We start from the raw sequence: 24,685 nt of genomic DNA on the forward strand, positions 1-24,685 counted from the left end.
TGATCCACTGTGAAACTGAGGGCTAAGGGACACATACATACAGTTTGATGGTGGCAACATCAATTGAGGCTTTTAAAAAAGTCAAACAATGTATATGAAAGCACCTTGTAACTGCAACATGCTAAGGAAACATAAGGCATTATTTTACTGTATTTTATTGTGGAGCAAGAAAGTGATGCAGAAGAGAAAATGATTGCTGTATCCATCCAGCATTTGAGTACCAGGATCTTAAGGGTTGGACCATAAGCAGCTCCAGGTCTAGTCAGAGAAAAACCATATAAACCAAAGCAGCCCTTCATACCTGTTTTGACTGGTCTGCAGTGTTTTTTGTTTGGTTTTTCAATATGAATGAATTGCCAACATTTTAAAATAGGGAAATAAGAGTAAAAGTTCCAGACTTCTGACTTCTCTTGAAAAATCAGGAAGATCTGGGGACACCAGTAAGCAGTACTGTGTTAAAAGCTTGGGCTGGAGAGTCAGTTCTGTCATTTGTTAGTACGGTGATACTCAACCTCTCTATGTGACTCAGTCACCCTATTTATAAACTGGTGATAATGTATTAATACCTTCCTCAAAGTGTTAGTGTGAGGATTAAATGAAATGAAGTAATTAAGTAAAGGACTCAGCAGAGTGCCCCGCCACACCCAATAAATGCTAATTGTTATTATCATTTCAGATTGGCAACAACTGACTGGCTAGAGGGAGAAGAACATGCTCTTATCAACAAGATAATAGCAACAAAGACTCTACAATGCAATGTATAAATGCTAAGGAAGAAAATTACAGGGAGAATGGGGCTCAAAGGAGAGGGATGATAATCCAATCAATCAACAAATATTTAAGAAGGCATACAGATGGCTAAAAAGCACAGGAAAAGATGCTCAATATCACTAACTGTTAGAGAAATGCAAATCAAAATTACAGTAAGGTATTACCTTACACCGATCATAATGGCCATAAAAAAAATCTACAAATGATAAATCCTGGAGAGGGTGTGGAGAAAAGGAAACCCTCCTACAGTGGTTGGTGGGAATGTAAATTGGAGAACAGTATGGAGGTTCCTTAAAAAACTAAAAATAGAGCTACCATATAATCCAGCAATCCCACTCCTGGGCATATATCAGGAGGAAACCATAATTCAAAAAGATACATGCACCCCGATGTTCACTGCAGCACTATTTACAATACACATGGAAGCAACCTAAATGTTCATCAACAGAGGAATGGATAAAGAAGATGTGGTACACATATACAATGGAATATTAGCCATAAAAAAAAAGAACGAAATAATGCCATTTGCAGCAACATGGATGGACCTAGAGATTGTCATACTGAGTGAAGTAAGTCAGACAAAGACAAATATCATATGATATTGCTTATATGTGGAATTTAAAAAAAGGGTACAGATGAACTTACCTACAAAAAAGAAATAGAGTTACAGATGTAGAAAACAAACATATGGTTACCAGGGGGTAAGGGTCGGGGAGGGATAAATTGGGAGATTGGGATCAACATATACACACTACTATATATAAAACAGATAACTAATAAGGACCTAACTGTATAGCACAGGGAACTCTACTCAATACTCTGTAATGGGGGCTTCCCTGGTGGTACAGTGGTTGAGAGTCTGCCTGCCGATGCAGTGGACACGGGTTCGTGCCCCGGACCGGGAAGATCCTACATGCCACGGAGCGGCTGGGCCCGTGAGCCATGGCTGCCGAGCCTGCGCGTCCGGAGCCTGTGCTCTGCAACAGGAGAGGCCACAACAGTGAGAGGCCAGCGTACCGCAAAAAACAAAACAAAACAAAACAAAACAAAAACAAAAAAAAACTCTGTAATGGCCTATATGGGAAAAGAATCTAAAAGAAAGGGGATACACGTATATGTATAACTGCTTCACTTTGCTGGACACCTGAAACTAACACAACATTGCAAATCAACTATATTCCAAAAAAAAATTTTTTTTTTAATTACTGAGGACCAGGTTCTAGACAAGAGACACAGTGGTAAGCAAGAAGGCAGAGTCCCACCTCAAAGAACTTATATTCTGGAGGAGGGAGCCATGACAGTAAAGACATAAAGGAATAAACAAGAATTTCTGGAATTGACGTGCTATGCAGAGGATAAAATAAGGCAATATGATAAGAAAATGCCTGGGGAGAGGGGTGGTCTCTGATGAGGCACATCTGATTTGCGACCTGAATGGGTGAGAAGAAGGCAGTCACAGGAAGAGCCTGGTAAAAAGGGAAACGGTGGAGGGAGACAAGATTGGAAAAAATCACATAAAGCCTTTGTGGGCCTTGGAAAGGAGTTTGGATTTTATTCTGATCAGGAAAGATTTTACGGGAGTAGCTATTTGAGAGGTGCCGCTGGGAGCTGGGAAGGAGGGTGGGGTGGAAGTATTCGGAGCAGAGGAAACAGTGTGGCATATGGAACATGACCAAACATGGAGTACACCAGAGGTTCAGCTAGTGGGAAACCAGATGGTGGGGGCCTATGTGCTGTGCAAAGTAATCTGTACTTCATCTTATAGCTCAGTGGTACTTAATATTATGAAGATCCGTTTATAACAACGGAAGGAAGGAAGGAAGGAAGGAAAGGAAGGGAGGGGGGAGGGAAGGAAGGCGGGAAGGGAGGGAGGGGAACCTCTACTACATGATAATTGTATTTATTCAGAAAACCAGATAATGAAAAGAGCACACTATAAATTACTTAATTTATTTAAAACTCAAATGTAAGCAATACTTTTGAGAGACAGTATTATCTACTCAGTCTACAAATAACCACAGGTCACAAAAGCCCACTGCTATAACCCCTGGCCACCCTTAGGGTTCTAGGTTATAGGATGAAGCATTGCTAAAGGTGATAAGGAGCAAACATTCCTCCCAGCTGTGTGAAGAATCGCTTGGGAAGGACTGAGCCTAGACTGACTAGTTACCAAACCAGTCAGGTAACTAATTCAGTGGTCCATGAGGGAGCACTAATGGGGGCCTGAACTAAGACAGTGGGGTGAAATATTTAGGGGGTGAAAATGGAAAGGATTTAGTGAACAACTGGATGTGAACAGTGAAGGAAAGGTAAGTCCAGGATGATGCCAATGTTCTGGCCTGGGTTAAAGAGTGCCTCATTAAACAAGACAAGGAATAGTAAAAGAGCAGATTTGCAGAGGACGACAGTGCATAACAATATTTACATGAACTGTCCAATGAGATACCCAGATCTGGAGCTGTGATGCAGGAGCCTGTGATGCAGGTGTAAGTTTGGGACTCATCAACAAGGAGATGGTAATGAAAGCACAGAGCATGAATAAAATTGACCAGGAATAATATGTAAAATGGGACGATAAAAGAAGCAAGGAAACTTAGGGATATTCAAAGGAGCATATAGAGGAAGGAAAAAAACAACAACGTGTGAACACAAATGAGAAGTTGGAAGGAAAAATGAGAATCAGGAGATAGTAAGTGTCATGGTAGGCAAATGAAGAGAGAAGTCAACAGTATCAAATCTGGTGGAAGAAGAATTGAGATAACGACTTGCCAAGAAATTCAATTCATTCATTCGTTCAATACATACATAAAAATCACCTACTGTGTGTCAAGCATTGATGTAGACACAGGAGACAGCAATGAATAAAAAAAAAGTCCTCCCCTTCTTGGACTTTACATCCTACCAGAGGGAGATAAACTAATCAAATATATACATAATATTTTAGGGAGAGGAGAGGTACGGACAAGAGAGGGTGCTGGCCAAGAATGCCTTTCTGACAAGATCTCTCCGTTCACATCTGTAGGAGTGAGGGAGACAGCATGAAATACTTGGGCGGAAGAGTATCCAAGGCAGCCAGAACAGCAAATGCAAAGATGCTGAGACAGGAACATGCTCGGTGTGATCAAGGAACAGCAAAATGGCCCGTGTGCCTGAAGCACCCTAAGCTAGGGGAGAAGAAGCAGATGAGGTCAGACAGTTTAGCCAGGATCAGGCCTGTGGGACCTTGAGGGCTACTTAAGACCTTTGGACTTTATTCTGAATGAGATGGGAAACCCTTGGAAGGTTTTGAGCAGGGGTTAAGATGTAAAATGATTTTCTTATTTACATTTTTAAAGGGTCACCTGGGCTGCTATATGAGAGTAGACTGAAGGGATGAAAGGGTGGGAACGGGAAGACCAATTATAAGGCTATTTTAAGACGAACATGGCTTCGGGACTTCCCTGGTGGCGCAGTAGTTAAGAATCCACATGCCAATGCAGGGGACACGGGTTCGATCCCTGGTCCGGGAAGATCCCACATGCCACGGAGCAACTCAGCCCGTGAGCCACAACTACTGAAGCCCGCACTCCTAGAGCCCGTGCTCCACAACAAGAGAAGCCATCGCAATGAGAAGCCCACGCACCGCAACGAAGAGCAGCCCCCACTCGCCGCAACTAGAGAAAGCCTGTGCGCAGCAACGAAGACCCAATGCAGCCAAAAGTAAATAAAAAAAAAAAAAAAAAAAGATGAACATGGCTTGGACCAGGGTAGCAGCATCAGAGGTGATAAGAAATAGTTAGATTCTGCATGTTTTAAAGGTACAGCTGCCAGGATTTCCTGACAATTGGGATGTATGGTAGAGTGAAAGAAGTCTAAAAATGACTCCAAGGTTTTTGGTTTGAGCAACTGGAAGAACTTAACAGGCATTTACTGGGATGGGAATGAATGTCAGAGGAACAACTGAGATGCCTATTTTATATATATATATATTTATTATATATATATATATATATATCTCCACGTGGAAATGTGAGTAGGATATTGTGAATTGGAGGCTTAAGTTTGCTAATTTTTTTTTTTTTTTTTTTGCGGTATGCGGGCCTTTCACTGTTGTGGCCTCTCCAGTTGCAGAGCACAGTCATCCAGACGCGCAGGCTCAGCGGCCATGGCTCACGGGCCCAGCCGCTCCGCGGCATATGGGATCTTCCCAGACCGGGGCACGAACCCGCGTCGCCTGCGTCGGCAGGCGGAATCCCAACCACTGCGCCACCAGGGAAGCCCAGTTTGCTATTTTTAAAACTGCTTTTAGATGCTTTTAAATGCTTTTTAACATTTGTTTTTGCTCCTTTTTGGAAGAATATAATTAAGAATTGCACTTATATTCTTAGAAATATTGAGGTAAACATTTATTATTTAGGTTCATTCACTTCTGGACAAATCAGCTATAGAAGTGCCACTATTACCCTTTCTAAGGTAACAATGTAACACTAGGTCACAATTATCTATCATATCTCAGATTTCTGTCAAACATTTTTCTTTATGGATGTCAAAACAGTCTATGAAAACAAGATAACTAAGTTAAAGTAACTATATTGGAGAGATTCAAGGATGTGCTCTATAAATTACTATATGAATACTCTTTCTTTCTTCTTTTTTCCTTTTCTTTCTTTCCCTGATAGCTGTAGTGCAAGGAGAAAGAGGCCAGAACTTGGAGTGAGAAATGCGTGGTTTTGATTTCTAGTTGCATAATCTTGGAAAATCATAAAATCTCTATGAGCTTCTGATTGATCATCTGCAAAACTGACAAGGATGATGCCTGCCCCATGAGTTAGTAATAGTAATAATAGCTAACACTTATTGAGCCTTTACTATGTGCTAGGTGCTTTTCTAAGTACCTTTACATATATAATCACATTATAATGTATAATGTAATCCTCACAACTCTAAGAGGTATTATTATCTTCACTGTCATGATGAAGTGAGGCACAATGAGGTTAAGTAATTGCTCTAAAGCAAACAGGAAATGAGTGACAGAAACAAAATTTAAGTCTTGTCAGTGTGCATAATAGTGATTTACAGTTTATAAAACATGTTCATATTTTGTTTTTTTGTGTTTTTTTAAAATTTATTTATTTATTTATATTTATTTTTGGCTGTTGGGTCTTCATTTCTGTGCAAGGGCTTTCTCCAGTGGCGGAGAGCAGGGGCCGCTCTTCATCGCGATGCGCGGGCCTCTCACTGTCGCGGCCTCTCCCGTTGCGGAGCACAGGCTCCAGACGCGCAGGCTCAGTAGTTGTGGCTCACGGGCTTAGTTGCTCCGCGGCATGTGGGATCTTCCCAGACCAGGGCTCGAACCCGTGTCCCCTACATTGGCAGGCAGACTCTCAACTACTGCGCCACCAGGGAAGCCCCATATTTTGTTTTTAAAGGTATGTACAGCACAGTATTAGAATGATCAATGTGAAATAGGTCCAAAACAGTCAAATATCATCAATTTCACATGGTTCAACCAAAACTATTATGCTATAGCCACTTAAAAAAATGAAACATGAAAATGTTTTTTAACTGTAAAGCACCATGGAAGGTATCATTTTAAAGCAACAATAAATAGAACCACACTAAGAATTAACACAATTGTGAAAATGAAAGTAGTATGAAAGGGAACAGACAGTAAATACAGGAATCTTCAAATTACACACCACTCAATGATGGATAGTCAATGTGAAGTCCGTTATATATCCAGCCCAGGTTTCCATTTTGCAGCCTTGGTATTTTTGAGGATTAATCTTCTGAAAGATATGGAGACAATCTCAAGCAGACATCACCTTCCCCATGGCACTCATTACCCCTGATGTAATATTTATTTACCTTTTTAGATAGTAAGTAAGCTCATGGGGGCAAAGATTTTTCTGTTTTATTCAATGCTTTATCCCACCACCTAGAACTGTTCAAGGCTCACAATAATCACTCAAATTTGTTTACTGAATGAGTGAGAAATTAGAACTTTCTAAGCTGGACAATAACATATGAAATACATTTTAAGACAAAGAGTACTCAGAGATTTTGTAACGTAAACAACAATAATAAATAAACTTTCTAAATAGTATAATAATAGTCCCTACCATAAACACTTCAGAAAGTGTCAGACATCTAAATTTGAATAGTACCTATTCAAAAATTAAAATCCCTATATTTACTTTGTGAGTAAATTTAAAAAGTATATCTTGAATTACTTCCAAAATTAAAATTAGAATAGCAAATAATCAAAGTTTCAGGCATAGTAGTAAGAAGAAAAAATTATCTTAGACTCCTGACAAGGAAAGGAAGTTAGAGAAAAGTAAAAAAGCACATGTGTTTCAAGAATAAAATTTACTAAGTGGTTGAATATAAAATTAAAATTCCTTAAAACTGGGAATAACATTTCCATTTTTGAATTTGTTTAACCTGTACAAGATTTCCCTAAACTTAAAAGGGGGAGGAAGAAATGCTATCCTAAGTTTCTAATGAAATATAAGCTGCTTAAATAACATTTACACTATATTTCCTTTTCAAAAAAAAAAAAAAAACACCAAAATTCTTCCATGACTATGGAAATGTTGCATCCATTTAGAATAAGTTATTTGAAAAATTACAGAGCACTACATAAAGAAAAAATAATAATCATCCTATAAGAATAAAAAACATTTTTCTCACTACCAATTTCTCAGTGTGATTGTTGATAAAATTCTAAAAATCAGAAGGGGAAAAGGGACCATCAAATGTAATTCACCACAAATATTTATCAGCAGCCACTTAGTCCTGACCACAACAGACGTCCTGCAACTAGCTGGCTGTCAAACCACCAAAAGCTGCTTGTCATCCACCTTCCTGGCGCTTAGAACTAAGCTCACTTGGGTCAAAACAAGTCAACTACCTTTCTCATCAGTAGTAATATACTGGAATAAAAGTATAATTCTGTCTGCCAAGATTCTGTTCTTAAGAATAGTCTTGTAACTATTAAAAGGGGACATTAAATTAGAGCTATTGAAAAGGGTTATCTGCATCTGTAGCTTGACTGGGATAATACTTCTGAGGTCTTGATGTGTAATCAAACCAGAGGAAAGAGAAGTAACTGGAAAAATCAACAAATATCATAACCCCCAAAAAGAGTGAATAAACAGTAAACTATCGAAAAAAATGCATATGTCAGTAGTAATATGTAAATAAAAGTAGGTTCATACTTTAGAATAGATTCCATGTATTGTGCAACAAGGAATATTCACACTTAGTATAGTTACAAATCATTAGTCAGAGAAATATTACATAAGTATTAAAGGATGAAGTAGACTGATGTGTACTGACACAGAAAATGTCCACAATATACAGCTGTAAACTGGGGAGAAACCCAACAAAACAAAACACCCCAGGTTATAAAATCTGCTAGAATAAGTGTGGTCTCATTAAAATAAACAAACACCCCATGAACAAATAAATTACAGATATGGCTATGGAAAAACAGAAGAATCTAGAAAGGTATACTGAAACTGTTAAGAATGCTTTTCTTCTGTGCATAATGGAATTATGAAGACTTCTTGTTTTACAGATTTTTTTTCTCCCTTTAAAACAATAAGCATGTAGTTACTTTTATAATGAGGGGACTGGAGGGGTGGTTAATCCCAGATCTGGGAAAGAAAAGACAAATAGTATAATAAGCCCCTCTACCCCTTCACCAAATGAAAAATCTGAGGGTGACCTCTAAGCTCATGGAATCAGAGAGACTCATATAAAGACCATCAAAGCTGCCCAATGTCCTCTGGGTACTCTTTCTTTAAAAAGAATCCTACGTAGAACCTCAAAATATAAGATAAAAGTGGAACACTTCTTATTGAAGGAGCTGGGGAATGCTGACAGCTATAGGCATTCATCCCCCTCACCTCCTGCAATACCCTCTGAGACTCAGGACTCCACAGAGCACAAGTGGAAACTCCCTAATTAATGCAAGTCTTCCATTGTGCAGTTGGGAAACTGAGACCCAAGAATTAGCCTCCTATTAAGATATCTGCCTAACAGACAGGCTCCAGGGTTATTTTATATACTAGGCATTATAGACACAGTCCTTGGGGCCTGCAAACTTTTCAAATACATACAGAAAAGTTTAGAGAAAGCTGAAAACACAAAAGAACTGGCTCCAAAATACCAAAAGAATGAATAATCAAAATTAATAAATGTCCAAAAAAAGAAAAAGAAGAAAAATAGATATAAAGCTTCTTTATATGTTCAACATGAAAGCACACTACAGCTCCCTAGTGGCTCTGCAACTGTACATGTTTTTCTATTATCTGAGGTTCCTGTTTAGCTATACATATCCATCAAAGTAACACAAGCTGGCATCTGCCACTGAGAAAAACAAGTGGAAAAAAAAGCAATAATGGAGAGACATTGTTTTGGAAACTGCAAAGAGACAGAAAAGATATGTTAATCAAATAGGTGGACAACTAGAGATTCAAGGGATAATGAAGTCTGTCCTCGGAGGGTAAAATCAAATTCCAAAAAACTCAAGCAGCTAAAATAATGAGCAAAATATCACAGGATAAATTTTAATAAACATAAACATAATATTCTGAACTTTGGCTTAAAAAAACCCATTGCAGAAGAACATAGGATGGTGAAGACTGTGTCATCACAAGAAAAAACAAAACAAAACAAACAAACAAACAAAAACTCAAGGGGTGCTGGTTCACACTAAATTTAGTATGGAAATAAGCACCATGACAAGCATCATACGTAAAATATGGATAATGAAAGCATCAACCTGATCACACTTGTATTTACTGCTTGGCACTACACTTTTTTTTTTTTGAGTAAAATGTTTTTTATTCTTATCTGTTGATTAGAAGAAAATGAATAGTAATTTTAATATGGGTGTGAAAGGATACTCTACCTGCACTTTACCCTCCCTTCCCTTACTACTCAATATTCACCACTGTCTCTAGGTCAGGAATTATATTCTTTTTGGGATTATGTTTTTAAATTGTCATTTTGGGAGCATTTATATTACCTCAAGACCAAACTTAAGAACTAGACATTTCCTGTTGTCATTGTACTTTTTAAAGACATAGATTATATTTCACTGGGACTGTGAAAAAGCCAGTATTATAAAGAATAGTTAGAAAAATATATATGTCTAAACCTAGAAAAGAAAGGGCTTTAGGAAAATGACCTCTTATTAAATATTAAAGAATTATTATGAGGAATTATAAATATCATGTGGCCCCAATAAGAACAAATAGCCAAGAAGTTAGGGTAGACAGGGCAGAATTGTGGCCAATATAGATCATTCTTCTAACAGGGGTGTGAAAACAGCAGGTTGCCAGGAAGCAGTGAGCTCTCCCATCAATAGGTATCTTCATGCAAAGCAAAGACAACCACCTGGGGGCATGGGAGAGGTGGGCTTTACACATACACTAACAAGCCAGCATGCAGAAAGTAAGGGAGCAAAAAACAAAACAAAACAACTCTAAGATTCTGCACCAGGAGATTTTGAACCACGGGGTCCACAAATGTGTATCAGGAAGACTGTCAGGTGAACTGGATACATACCCCAAAGAAGATTTGATACAGTTCTTGACCTTCATCTACTGAGAGAGTATAATCTATTGACACATAATTTTGCTGCAGTTTGGGGTATGTACAAATGTACACACAAACAGAATTACACAGATACTATAAAACAAGCTTTAACTAAAGGTTTTGTCCTCTTTGAGAACTGTAACAGCAGAAACTGAAAGGTCTTCCTAGAGAAATGTAGGGAAAAAAACAAAACTCTTCTGCTAGCATAGACTTAAACCATTTTAAATCAGTTTCCTTATTTTTAAATTATAAAGCAAAGAAGGTTTAATTAAGGTACTGCTCCTCTAATCCCATCTTGGAAGATCTGTACAGTGAAGCTAATCATGCAACAACTTTACTAAATGCTGCAATTGTAACCATCCATAACATGGTTATGGGAAAGGGTTTTAGTTTTGTCTTATTTGCCTTTTAAATCAGTACACTAACTACCAAATGTAAAATAGATAGCTAGTGGGAAGCAGCCGCACAGGGAGATCAGCTCTGTGCTTTGTGACCACCTAGAGGAGTGGGATAGGGAGGGAGGGAGGCGCAAGAGGGAGGGGATATGGGGATATATCTATACATATAGCTGATTCACTTTGTTATACAGCAGCAACTAACACAACAATGTAAAACAATTATACTCCAATAAAGATGTTAAAATAAATAAATAAATAAAAATAAATCAGTACACTATTCTAACAAGCATAGCTCTCTCATTCCCCAGGCCAAAGCAAGGAGAAGCAGTAAGGAAGAATAAAGAGAGTAAGAACAATAAGGGAGAACAAATAAAACAAATAAATAAAAGAAAAAGCAGACAAGAACAAAGTGCAAACAGCTGGTATTATTTATGAAGGGACAACCAGTCCTAAGACCTCAATTGCTTGTAAGGGCATCATCCTATCATAGGACAGGCATTCATTCCTTTACATACCTGACAAATGTGCTTTTGAAAAAGCATAAGCAATGTAAAAATACATATGTCAGTCACTTTGGAAGACAGTTTGGCAGTTTCTTACAAAACCAAACATACTTTTACTATATGATCCAACACACTCCTTGGTACTTAGCCAAATAAGCTGAAAACTTATGTACATGCAAAAACCTGCACACGAATGTTTATACCAGCTTTATTCATAACTGCCAAAACTTGGAAGCAATCAAGATGTCCTTCAATAGGTGAATGGATAAACAAAATGTGGTATATCCATACAATGGAATATTATTCAGCACTAAAAGGAAATGAGCTATCAAGCCATGAAAAGACAGGGAGGAAACTTAAATGCATATTACTAAGTGAAAGATGCCAATATGAAAATGAAAAGGCTACATACTCTGATTCCAACTATATGAAATTCTGGAAAGGGCAAAACTATGGAGACAAGAAAAAGCAGTGATTGCCAGGACTGGGGGTGGAGATGGGGGAAATGAATAGGCAGAGCACAGAGGACTTTTAGGGCAGTGCCAATACTCTTCATGATATAATGATGGATATGTCATTATATTAATACATTTGTCCAAATCAACAGAAATATACAACACCAAGAGTAAACCCTAAAATAAACTACAGGCTTTGGGTGATTATGATGCGTTAATGTAGGTTTATCCTTTGTATATAGGAAATCTCTCTACCTCACTCTCAATTTGTTGTAAATCTAAAACTGCTCTTGGAAAATGAAGTCTTAAAAAAATGAAAAAGAAGCCTACAATGACTATTTGTGTGCCGTTTACACCAAAATACTAGGTACTGATTATAATTTTATCTTTTCTTGGCAAATAAATGTCATGGTGGAAAGCACTGATTACTGAACAGTTCTGGAATTTCTTTTAACCTAAGTGCCTCTGAACTCCTGTGCACTTTTAGTTAGACCTTTATTAGCATATCATTCCACTGGGAGGAAGGGAACAGGAACAGCATGACACAAAATTTGAGACAAATGCCATCACAGGCTACTGCTGGCAAACATTAGCTCCATCAAATTATTATTTAAAGTGAAGAAGGAAAAGTCATAGGTATTTCTCTCACCAGGGACAGTGTTAGGAAAGCTCCACCAGCAACAGTCTCTTCATTAGATGAAGTTGACCCACCCCGATTTCTTCAGTCTTTCCCCACCACCATGCATCCTATACATTCAAATGTATTCAACAGTATATAACTATTATTAACTATACATTATGTATATTATATATAAATTATATATTTACATTTATATGTAAATTGTAAAATATATATACCACAACATTATATAACTATAAAGCTATTCAGCATTATCTAACTACAGGTTATGATGATTTAGTTTGGAGGAGTTCCTGACTACACCTGAAAATCCCTGTACCCCACCTCTACCATGGAACATTGGTGTTTGACATATGTATTTTTCCCATTAATATATTTTATTTTTAGAGCAGTTTTAGGTTTATAGAAAGCTGAAGCAGAAAGTACAGTGAGTTCTCATATAACCCCTTCACCACTTCTCCCTCTCCTATTAACATCCTGCTTTAGAGTGGTAAATTTGTTACAGTTGATGAACCAATATTAACTAAAGGCCATAGTTTACATTAGAGTCCACTCTTTATGTTATACAGTCTATGGGTTTTGACAGGTGTATTATGACGTACCCTCCATTTGAGTATCATACAGAATGGTTTTACTGCCCCCAAAACCCCCTGCTCCCTCTCTCCCTTCTCCCAAACCCTGGCAACCACTGATCCTTTCACTATCTCCACAGTTTTGCGTTTCCCAGAACTTCGTAAAGCTGGAATCATACACTATGTAGCCTTTTCTGGTTGGCTTCTTTCATTTAGTAATATGCATTTAAGATTCCTCCACGTCTTTTCATGGCTTGATAGCTAACTTCTTTTTAGTGCTAAATAATACCCCATTGTATGAAGGTACCAGTTATGAATTCTTTCTTTCATGGATCATGGCTTTGGTATTGTATCTAAAAAGTCATCACCATACTCAAGGTCATCTAAGTTTTCTCCTATGTTATCTTCTAAGAGTTTTATAGTTTTATGTCTTACACTTAGGTCTGTGATCCATTTTGAGTTAATTTTTATAAAGGGTATGAAGTCTGTGTCTACACTGATTTTTTGGCCGGTAGATATCCAGTTGGTTCCAGCACCATTTGTTGAAGACACTATCTTTGCTCCATTGTATTGCCTTTGCTCCTTTGTCAAAGATCAGCTGACTATATTTATGGGGATCTATTTCTGGGCTCTCTATTCTGTTTCATTGATCTGTTTGTCTATTCTTTTACCAATACCACACTGCCTTGATTACTGTAGCTTTATAGTGAGTCTTGAAGTCAAGTAGTGTCAGTCCTCCAACTTTGTTTTTCTTTAATACTGTATTAGCTATTCTGGGTCTTTTGCCTCTCCATATAAACTTTAGAATCAGTTTGTTGATAACCATAAAATAACTTGCTGGGATCTTAATTGGGACTGCACTGAATCTGCAGATTAAGTTGGGAAGAACTGACATCTTAATACAATTGAGTCTTCCTATCCATGAATATGGAATATCTATTTTAGTTCTTCTTTGATTTCTTTCATCTGAGCTTTGTAGTTTTCCTCATGTAGATCTTGTACATATATTAGATGCATACCTAAATATTTCATCTTTTTCATTTTTAATCAAAAAGTTAAAAACAAAAAAGTACTTAATGTTTAAAGAGATAAGCATCAAAATCTGATAATTTTGTTTACTAGAAAAATCTCTCAGATAAGTTTAAAAACATGTTAAACAATACTACCTAACTCTTCCCAGATGTCACTAACACAGTGTTTCCATACTAAGAAATATGCCATCAGTATTCGATATAGATAGTAAATTTACTAGGTATATGTGAAATACCTGGTATACGTGGAATACCTAATATGGAAAGCTCATTTTCTTTTCTTTTTCAACTAAAATACGATTACAGCCCTTATGTGGCTGTTTTGCAATTTTCTGTAATCCATAAAACTGTGTCCCATTCATATTAAAAGGTACCCAGAAAATACATAAACTTAAGTGGGAGGGGGGAATCAAAGGAAAAAAAATTAACTGTGGTATCTCTGGATGGCAGAGCTACAAATTTTTTCATCTTCATACTTTCTTTTATTTTCAAACTTCTCTACAAAGATCATATATTACTTTCACACTCCATTAAATCAAATATTATATAGCATGTAAAATGAGTAAACTATAACGACATGCCTCAATAAAGATTAATCTCGGGCTTCCTTGGTGGCGCAGTGGTTGAGAGTCCGCCTGTCGATGCAAGGGACACGGGTTTGTGCCCAGGTCTGGGAGGATCCCACATGCCGCGGAGCGGCTGGGCCCGTGAGCCATGGCCGCTGGGCCTGCGCGTCCCGAGCCTGTGCTCCACAGCGGGAGAGGCCACAACAGTGAGAGGCCCGCGTACCGCAAAAAACAAAAAAACAAAACAAAAAAATAAATAAAGATTAATCTCATATAACTTTAAAAACATACAAAACAATATGATATCTTTCCTATGGATACAACACATAAAGGTATAGTTTTTCTGTTTTTGTTTTTTGATACAGGGGAAAGGTAAACATCAAATTCAGAATAATGGTTACAGCTGGGAAGGGAAAGGATGAGGAAGGAATGCCCAGGAGGCATTATTATCTGTGATTTTTTTTAAGTTGGGTAGAAGATACACGGTATTCATTATATTTTTCTATATCCTTATTTATGCCTGAAGTATTTAACAAATTTTTAAAGGTAGCAGCTACAGAAGTCATACCAAAGTAGTAGTACTTAACCCTAATCTCCTCAAACTACTTAACTAGGATATGGTACTAGAGGAATAATAGATACAAATATATCTTCCATAAAGGATAAAATTCTTTGAAAAATTTAAAGTAGGAGTCCTGAAAGTGGGTTTTCATGTGTATATGTACAAGCAAATAACAATCTGAAATCTATATTCCATAAAATATCTGCAACAACCATTCCAATCTGTGCCTTGCACACAGAGCTCAAAATTAAATCTGTTCAGGAAATGTAATAGATAAATTATTTTTAATTTGACCTTATTTTACATTTCCACTTACAACTGTTTGAAAGCAGACGTTTTACTTTGGTCAGTTTTAAAACAGTATTTAGTCTTTTAAGGATGTCATAAAAATAACCTTATTTTTATGACATCCTTAAAAGGTGACTGGTATTTTCCAGTTTGATTTTAAATGGTTTCTAACCAGGACATGGCACCTATGACAAGAAGCACAAGTGGCTCTCACATAGTAACACACCCCTGTACTAGCTGAACCCCCTCATGCTGTTACATAGGTATGATGATGACCAAAGTTTAGGTAATGCCTACCCTACCCAACTTTTTGGGAGTATCCATTGTAAATTGAAGTAATGACCTTCAGGGACAAAAGGTAAATTCACAAGATGTTTGAAGGAACTTCTTAAAGTAGACTCAGTAACTTTTAACATGAAACAAAAAAACTGTGTGGTTTTGATTGTTAGAAATGCCTTAACTTATCTCTTACAATCTTTACTTGAAATAGGAGTAAAAAGTTTTTTAAAAGTTGGGATTGGGGGTGGGAGTAGAGGAAGGCCTGGGATGGTTTAGAACTAATACTGTTCCTTCCCATTTCCACCCCCAATTTACTACCCATTCCTACATCCTAGCCCCAAACTAGAAATAGACTGTAACAAACAAATCACTTGAAAACAAGAGGAGGAGTATTATTTAACAAAATTTGAGATTATCAAAATGTAGCTAGATGAACTGAGGCTTACACACTAAAAGAGGGTATACCACACCATCTTATCACCCAATTTCTTGCCCCCAAAATACATAGTAGGGTATTAATAGGACAGGTTTCCTTAAAGAGGAAAATGACTACCTGGGTCTGCAGTTTATATAGACCCAGGACTTTTAGTCACTATTCTTCAAAAAAAGTGATTTGTTTTTAACATTCACTGTCAGTAACTCTTTTTGAAAAGACTTTACTAGATTAAGCACAACCCATGACCTACTGAAATTTAAATGAGATGTTTGCTTTTCAGATAAGATCCATCTTACGTGAGGATCCTCTCTTAGACCGCTACAAATTAAAGGACCCAAAAAGTAGAGGACTCATTAACAGAAACCTAACAAGGCTGAAATTGTTGGCTGTGTAGGAACTTGTACATGTGTATCCTTTTCCTGTGCATTCCTGAAATCAGTTAGTTCTAATTTCAACATCACCTTATTTGTAGTTATTTCATCATTTGCATTTACCAAGTATATTATCATCCACATTCTATTAGCTCAACTTATTCTCACCAATGTCTGTGGGAAAGCTGCCTGATCAAGATTGCTTGGATGGATGTAGGCTGCTACATAATTTTACTCACCAAGTTTTGTTCTGTTTAAATGTCATCAAATCACATTCATAAAACAAATATATATTGAGCACCTTTTCTGTGAAAAATCCTGGATCAGAAACTGAAGGGGGATATGTGGGGTGATTAGTTTAACCCTCAAATAGCTTACAGCAGCAGTTCTCAAAGTGAACCTTATAACCCTGGGAATCCCTGTGATTTCTTCAAGGGATCAGTGAGGTCAAAACTATTTTCATAATAACTAAGACATTCTTTGCCTTTTTTCACTGTACTTATATTTGCACTTAGAATGCAAAAGCAATGGTAGGGTAAAACTACTGGCATCTTAGCACAATTAATTAAAGGCAATGGCACCAAACTGTACTAGTCATCATTATATTCTTCACCTTCATGTATTCACAGTAAAAGGAAAGAGTCAATTTCATAATTTAAGAATGTGCTGATGAAAGAGTAAAAATTATTAATTTTATTAAATCTTCACCCTTGAATTCATGTCTTTTTACTATTCTGTGTGATCAAATGGAAAGTATACATACAGCACTTCTGCATTCGGAAGTGTGATGGCTATTTCAAAAAGCACATAAACCATGCTTTGAGTCGCAAACTGAATTACCCACATTTTCCCCCAAGGAATACCATTTTTACCTGAAAGAGTAGCTGACAAACTGTATGGCTATTCAGACCTGGGTAACTGATAGTTATTTTCTCAAAAATTAACAAAGTGAGCCTATCACTTCAAGGAAGACAACTGAGAGCATTTGTTGTCAATGATAAAACTGGGTACTTCAAGTGATAATTAGAATTTTGGAAAACTTGTATCTGCCACAGTGAGCTTGATAGCCTTCCATTACTTAAAAGTCTTTTCTAAAAAAAAAAAAAAAAGTCTTTTCTGATGAGATCAGTGGTAGTGTTAATGAATGTGATTTTTGTGTCAACATTTAGAAGATCTGCATAACTCAGTAAACTAATATTTTCCAAATGATCAATGTATGATGTTACAAAATTATGCATGGATTAAAAGATCCATTCAAAGTGCATGATAAACCAATAGATTTTAACATAACAAAGCACAGATATGGTTTCAGATTCCACATTGCAATTCACCTTTAAGAAATTAACACTGCTGAGTTTTCATGTAATATCAAAGAATATCATCCACAGTAATCTAAAAAGGTTCTTAAAATACTCTTCCCTTTTCCAAACAGATCTTCTTATACTTTAACCAAAGCTGTAACATACTGCAGCAGACTGAGTGCAAAAGCAGATAGGAGTATCCAGCTGTCTTCTAACAAGCCAGACACTAAAGAGATTTGCAAAAACTGTAAAACAATATCACTCTTCTCACTAAATTGTTTTTGTTTCAGAAAATATAGTTTTTTGTTTTGTTTTGTTTTGTTGCGGTACGCGGGCCTCTCACTGTTGGGGCCCCTCCCATTGCGGAGCACAGGCTCCGGACGGACGCGCAGGCCCAGCGGCCATGGCTCACGGGCCTAGCCGCTCCGTGGCATGTGGGATCTTCCCGGCCTGGGGCACGAACCCGTGTCCCCTGCATCGGCAGGCGGACTCTCAACCACCGCGCCACCAGGGAAGCCCGGAAAATATAGTTATTTTTAATTAAAATGTTTCATTAACTTTAACATGTAGTGGGTATATTATTTTAAAATTAATAAACATTTTTTAAATTTCTCAGTTTTAATTCCTAATACAGTAAGTATCAAAAGTTATAACCCACATAAACAAAAGCTCTTGAGTCCTCAATGACTATTAAGAAGGGTCCTGAAACCAAAGATTAAGAACCACTGGCCTGGGACTTCCCTGGTGGTCAGTAGGTAAGACTCTGCACTCCTAATGCAGGGGGCCTGGGTTTGATCCCTGGTTATGGAACTAGATCCCGCATGCATGCTGCAACTAAGAAGTCCATGTGCCACAACTAAGACCCGGCAGAGCCTAAATAAATAAATAAATATTTTTTTTAAAAAAAAAGCACTGGCTTACACTGTAACAAAAAGGAGGGAAAAAAACCCCCACATATAATAACCCAAGGTAGACTGTCCATCAACAGATGAATGGATAAAGAAGATGTGGTATATACATACAGGAACATTACTCAGCTATAAAAAAGAATGAAATAATGCCATCTGCAGTAACATGGATGGACCCAGAGATTATCATACTAAGTGAAGTAAGTTAGACAGAGAAAGACAAATATCATATGATATCACTTATATGTGGAATCTAAAAAATGATACAAATGAATTTATTTACAAAAGATAAACAGACTCACAGACTTAGAAAACAAACTTATGGTTACCAAAGGGCAAAGGTGGGGGGAGGGATAAATTAGGAGGTGGGGATTAACATGTACACACTGTATATAAAATAGATAATCGACAAGGACCTACCATATAGCACAGGGAACTCTACTCAATACTCTGTAATAACCTATATGGGAAAAGAATGTGAAAAAGAATAGATATATGTATAACTAAATCACTTTGCTATACACCTGAAACTAGCATAGCATTGTTAATCACGCCCTATACTCCAATATAAAATAATAATTAAAAAAAGAGAAACATTGGCGTATACTTTAACAAAAGAGGGGGAAAAAAAAAACCCACAGATAATAACCCAAGGTAGAATGTTATGGCTACCATAGTCCTCTATTCTTGAATTTTCTAGCTCTTTTTAAACTAGACCTATATTACCTACCTGGCTCTTGAAATAATTTATTTCGCCTTGCTGTCAATATAATCAAAATGAGTAATTCACTTAGCAAGCATGAAAAGGCCTCAGGCAACACCAGGATGATGTTTTAAACCAATTTCATGAGTTTTTCTTCAGTCATTTTCTAAATAAGTGGTCTGAATTAAAACTGGTTTTATTTCCCTGGTATAAACAGCCTATAAAGAGAATTCTTTCACAAAGAACTATATAATATACAACTCTCTTGGAAAGGCATCCCACACAATCAAATCAGTAATAGAAAGCTATGAAATTTGGTTCCCTGTCTCTCAACAATAGGGTAAAAAAACTAGAAATCCTACACTGGTGCTGAGGGTCAGGATACAAAACATGACATTCAAAAACAAACAAAAAAAACACTTTCTAGAGGACCATATGCACATAAGCAATCATTTGTGTTTTTTAAAAAGGACACACACACACACACACACACACACACACACTTTTGCTTACCCTACCTTGAAGATTACACAAAACTGATAGTGGTAGTTGTTTTGGGGGTGGGAAACTGTGGGAAACTCACTTTTCATTGAATTCCTTTTATATTGTTTGATCATTTAACAATGTGCATGTAATACTCTAAAATAACTATTTTAAAAACACCATTTCTACATCATCCATTTCTCCAGTCTTTTATCTCAAATGCAAATTCCAAATACTAGCAGACACGGAAATAATTAAATGCATATTTGTTAAATAAGCAATGGACACATATCTCATATACCTGATGGAAGTATCAAAAGCAACCCATCCATCAACCTGGAAGTGATCAGCCATTGATTACCTGAAAGGGTATCTAGTGATGCCATCCATCTGCCCAATATAATTGATATAGTTGCTACTTCAATGGTAACTCTCTTCCTTTTTATATTCACCCCAGCGTTTGTTTTAAGAAATGTTCTCTGAACAACACCAAAGTAGATAGTTTAAAGATTCCTTTAGGGAATTCCCTAGCGGTCCAGTGGTTAGGACTCTGCGCTTCCACTGCTAGGGGCCTGGGTTCGATCCCCGGTCAGGGAACTAAGATCCCACAAGCCATGCAGCACAGCCAAAAAAAAAAAAAAAAAAGATTCCTTTAAACCATGCAGCAACATTAAATTCAGCATAAATTTTGCTCCCATTATGCACTAGGCACTATGATTTGATAATGTAAGGCTTATAACATACAATGTAATGTGAAAACGTACACTTGGTTCTAAACACCTAACTACACAATAGAAGTTTAATAATTACATCAATGAAAAAGAAATGGGTTTTAATCAATTCTAAATTTAATGAGGTATCTTATCATGTAGCTACAAATAAACATAATTCAAACTTGGACTACATTAATCATAGTGGCTATACACTGCCCCAAAAAACAGAAAAAAATGGACCCACTGTAGTTTGTACTTATCAGACCAGTTGCACTTGTGCTGGGTTCTAGGCCACGCTTGATATCTAGGGGCCCTGAGAAAGTGCAGTAGGGTCAGGGTAGTTTGATAATATGGAAGGCAACATGTAGAGTTAGTTACTATGTGTCAAGTACTTAACCTGAATTTTCCTTAAATCTCCTCATATCAATGATACAAGTATTATTATCCTTGTCTTAAAATTAAAGAGATTCAGGCTCAGAGAGATTAAGCAACATGCTCAAGGTTGCAAAATGCTAGGAGGTAGCATTATCAAGATTTAAACCCAGGAGCCCCTTTAGTGGTTGAATGGTGGCTCCCAAAAAGATATGTCCACATCCTAACTCCTGGAAACTATGAATGTTATCTTATTCGGAAAAAGGTTCCTTCAGATGTAACTAAATTAAGGATTTTGAGATGAGGAGATCATCTGGGATTATCCAGGTTGGTACTAAATCCAATGACAAGTGTTCTTATGAGAGTGAGGCCAACAGAGATTACAGAAGAGTAGGAGACAGTGTGCCCATGAAGGCAGAGACTGCAGTGATGTAGCTACAAGTCAAGGAATGCCAGCAGCCACCAAAAGCTGTAAGAGGCAAACAACAGATTCTTTCTTAGTGCCTCCAGAGTGATTGTGGTCCTACAAACACCTGATTCCTGACGTTTGGCCTTCTGAATTATGAGAGAATAAATTTCTGTTGTTTTAAGGTACCAAGTTTACGGTAACTTGTTGTAGTAGCCCTAGGAAACTAACATAGCCCCCAAACTCTATCCTTCCGGCATATCTCATTACCTTTCCAAGAAGGTTTAAGGATCTCGGGATATTTAAACTAAAAGAGAGATGACTGAAAGGACTTTATTTAAAAAAAAAAAAAAAAACTATACTTATTTTTGGAAGTCCTAAAGAGCAAAAGTGAGACCAGTAGGTAAAAATTACAGGGAGAAACTTCAGTTGAAATTAAACTTTCTAACCATCTAAAAAAGTATTAAAGACCAAACCGAGTTTCAGTAGTTAGTACCCACCAAAATGATTTCTTATCACTGGATGTGTTCAAGAAGACTGATGACCATGTAACTTTGGGGAGCTGAGCTGGCTTAGATGACTTAGAATCTCTTCCCATTCCCAAGTTCCTAAAAATTATAAAATATTAGATGCTACCACAAAAACCTAGTAATAAGATAAAATATTACAAGTGAATTTTGCAAGGTTTCTACTATCATGTATTCAAATAAATACTATTAGTTATGTGTCAGGCACTGTGCATGGTGATGGACACAAACATGATGTCTACTTTCATAAAGCTTACAATCTGGTGGGAGGGACAGACATATATCAAGTAATATATCAACAAATGTAAAATGACATGTATAGACATAAATGGTGAAGAAAAAGTATAAAAATAAGGGAAATGTGGTAAAACTTCCCTGAGGAAATGATGCTTGAGTAGAGACTTGAATAAAATTTACAAGATTTTACCAGATAAAAGAGAGGAAAAAGCTTTCCAGGCAGAAGGAACAATAGGAAAGGTCTAATGGTTAGGGCAGCATGTTTGATAGAAAATGAGTCCAAAAGGTAAGTACAGCCACATTAAAGAGCTTTGTCTTCATCCTAAATGTGGGACATGATCAAACTTGTGTATTTAGAAAAGATCAATTAATTCTGCCTGCAATGAGGAGAATGGATTAGTGCTCAGCCAGAGTGGATGCAGGTGGACCAGTGATAGGTTATTTCAACAGTCCAGAAAAGAAACAATAGCAACCCAGACAAAAGTGATAATGGTGGAAATGAAGAGGATAATTTGAGCTTATTTAGAAAGTTAAACAGGATTTGACAATATGGAAAGACCAAGGTTTCTGTTCTGAGAAAACAGATGAAACGGTGATACCCTTCACTGAGGTAAGAAAGAATGGAACAGGGCCAAGTTTGAAAAGGGAATCTCATTTTGGGATGAAGTGCATCTGAGGCATCTGAGAGGTGTCAATTAGGCCATTGGATATGAAGTTCTTAAACTCTGCTGGCAGGCCAAATCTGAGTATACATATTTACATGGAATAGCTGCATATTCTTTTACCTTTAAGGGAAAACAATTATTGTTATAAAATAATCATTATTCTTTAAAAAAAGATAATTTCAAAATTGTGCTAGCCTAAAACAAAAGAATCACTACCTTACCAAAGACCCTAAATTAATACTAACCAAAGATTACCTATTTAAAGGACATTAGATATATACCACTCATTTAGCTACAAAATGGATTTCTTCAGAATGAAAACAATCCATCTTGGTGGATTCTCAAGTTAGGATTAGTGACTGCTCTCACATCTTTCAAACACAAAAACTGAAAAAAAAAGTTTGAGGCAAAAAGTTTGTACTTTTTATTCCCAGATTGTCCACCTCTCCCTATGTCTGAAAGACACTGACTTAAGCATCTTAATTGTCAAGTATAAATGATAAAGTTTTTCTCCTGGAAAAGATTCTAATTTTCAAAGTAGAAGGGAAGAGAATAAACAAATCAGACTTTTTTTCTTCCAATACATACCTCCGCAGGCTTTGTATTATACTTAGATGAAAAATGACTAGACTACTTTAGATATTGTGATAACTAAGGAAATATTTACCCTACTTTGTTTCCATGTTGTATAAACAAACTAGCTACCAGAAAGATTAAAGACAGAACTAAATGAGTAGGCAAGAAAATTGGATTATATTACTAACTTTTCTAAAGAAAATCTACTGCACAAAATCTTTGAGAAAGAGCCAGTCTTCTTTTTTTTTTTTTTTTGCTGGCCTCTTCCATTGCGGAGCACAGGCTCCGGACGCACAGGCTCAGCGGCCATGGCTCACGGGCCCAGCCGCTCCGCGGCATGTGGGATCTTCCCGGACCGAGGCACGAAGCCGTGTCCCCTGCATCGGCAGGCGGACTCTCAACCACTGCGCCACCAGGGAAGCCCAAGAGCCAGTATTCTTTGCATAAAACTAAAATTATATATATCACATACTTCATTGAGGCAGAGGGTGAACTAGACTACGTAGCATTTTATATTTATATTTTACGTACATAAAATCTTTTGAACTCCCCACAAATAATGCTTTAAAAAAACAAACAAACAAGCATTTTTAACACTCCTGTATTATATGACAGCTGTTACTAATATCAATTTGCTCTCAGTGGGAATATAACAACTCAGAAGGTCCCAGGGTAAAATAAAAGACTAATAATACTGAGACAAACTTGTTTGCTTTAGAAACTATCCTACAAATAGGAATCTTGGCTCATGAAGTGTGAGGGCAGAGTGGAGAAAAAGCAAGTTAATATGTGAATGAAACTAAGGTTAACCCAGGATTTAGCTCTCATTCTTCACTAAGTAAGCTTTCATAGGCAAGCCCTTCCGCCCTTACTCCAAGTTACCCTTACCTCAGCAAAACCACACAGAGCATGAAACAGAGAGTAAGCACTTCCTGGACTAATTTGTATTTGGATAGAAACTTTAATATCTTTTATATTTCATTAAAATGGATTTATAACTGCCCCATTAAGAATGTTTCAGGGCAAAAATAGACAAATCAAACACCCTTAGACATTTTTGGTTCAAGACAATATACAGAGTATTGTTTTATATTATCATATACAGTATATCCATGCACAGTGTGTGTGTGTGCATGCAAGTACATACATGTACACTTAGGAAAATATCTAAAACCATATAATTAAAATATTGTTAAATATGTATGACTGATATACAATTATTTTAAATTTTCTTCTCTTCGCTTTTCTATAATAAACACATATACGTACCTTTTTACATTAAGAAAATATATTTGTTGTTTACCATGTCATAACAGGAGACTCAGAACTAATTT

At 36.9% G+C, this 24,685-nt stretch overlaps 1 protein-coding gene across 5 annotated transcripts in view; it reads right to left on the reverse strand.

The window, feature by feature from the left end:
- NRF1 (nuclear respiratory factor 1) overlaps positions 1 to 24,685 on the reverse strand; it is a 136,451-nt gene that overhangs the window by 103,116 nt on the left and 8,650 nt on the right. Inside the window, exon 1 of one of the 5 annotated variants that reach the window (XM_060156692.1) lies at positions 21,847 to 21,867. The exons of 2 other annotated variants lie outside the window; for them this stretch is intronic. The gene's annotated coding sequence lies outside the window, so the exon portion shown is untranslated. Of the gene's footprint in view, positions 1 to 6,449; positions 6,520 to 19,089; positions 19,110 to 21,846; positions 21,868 to 24,685 lie in introns of those variants that run through there. 2 more of the 5 variants (XM_060156694.1, XM_060156695.1) reach the window with 2 other exon arrangements.

This window comes from Lagenorhynchus albirostris, chromosome 8 (assembly GCF_949774975.1).
Source record: "Lagenorhynchus albirostris chromosome 8, mLagAlb1.1, whole genome shotgun sequence".
Lineage (NCBI taxonomy): Eukaryota > Metazoa > Chordata > Mammalia > Artiodactyla > Delphinidae > Lagenorhynchus > Lagenorhynchus albirostris.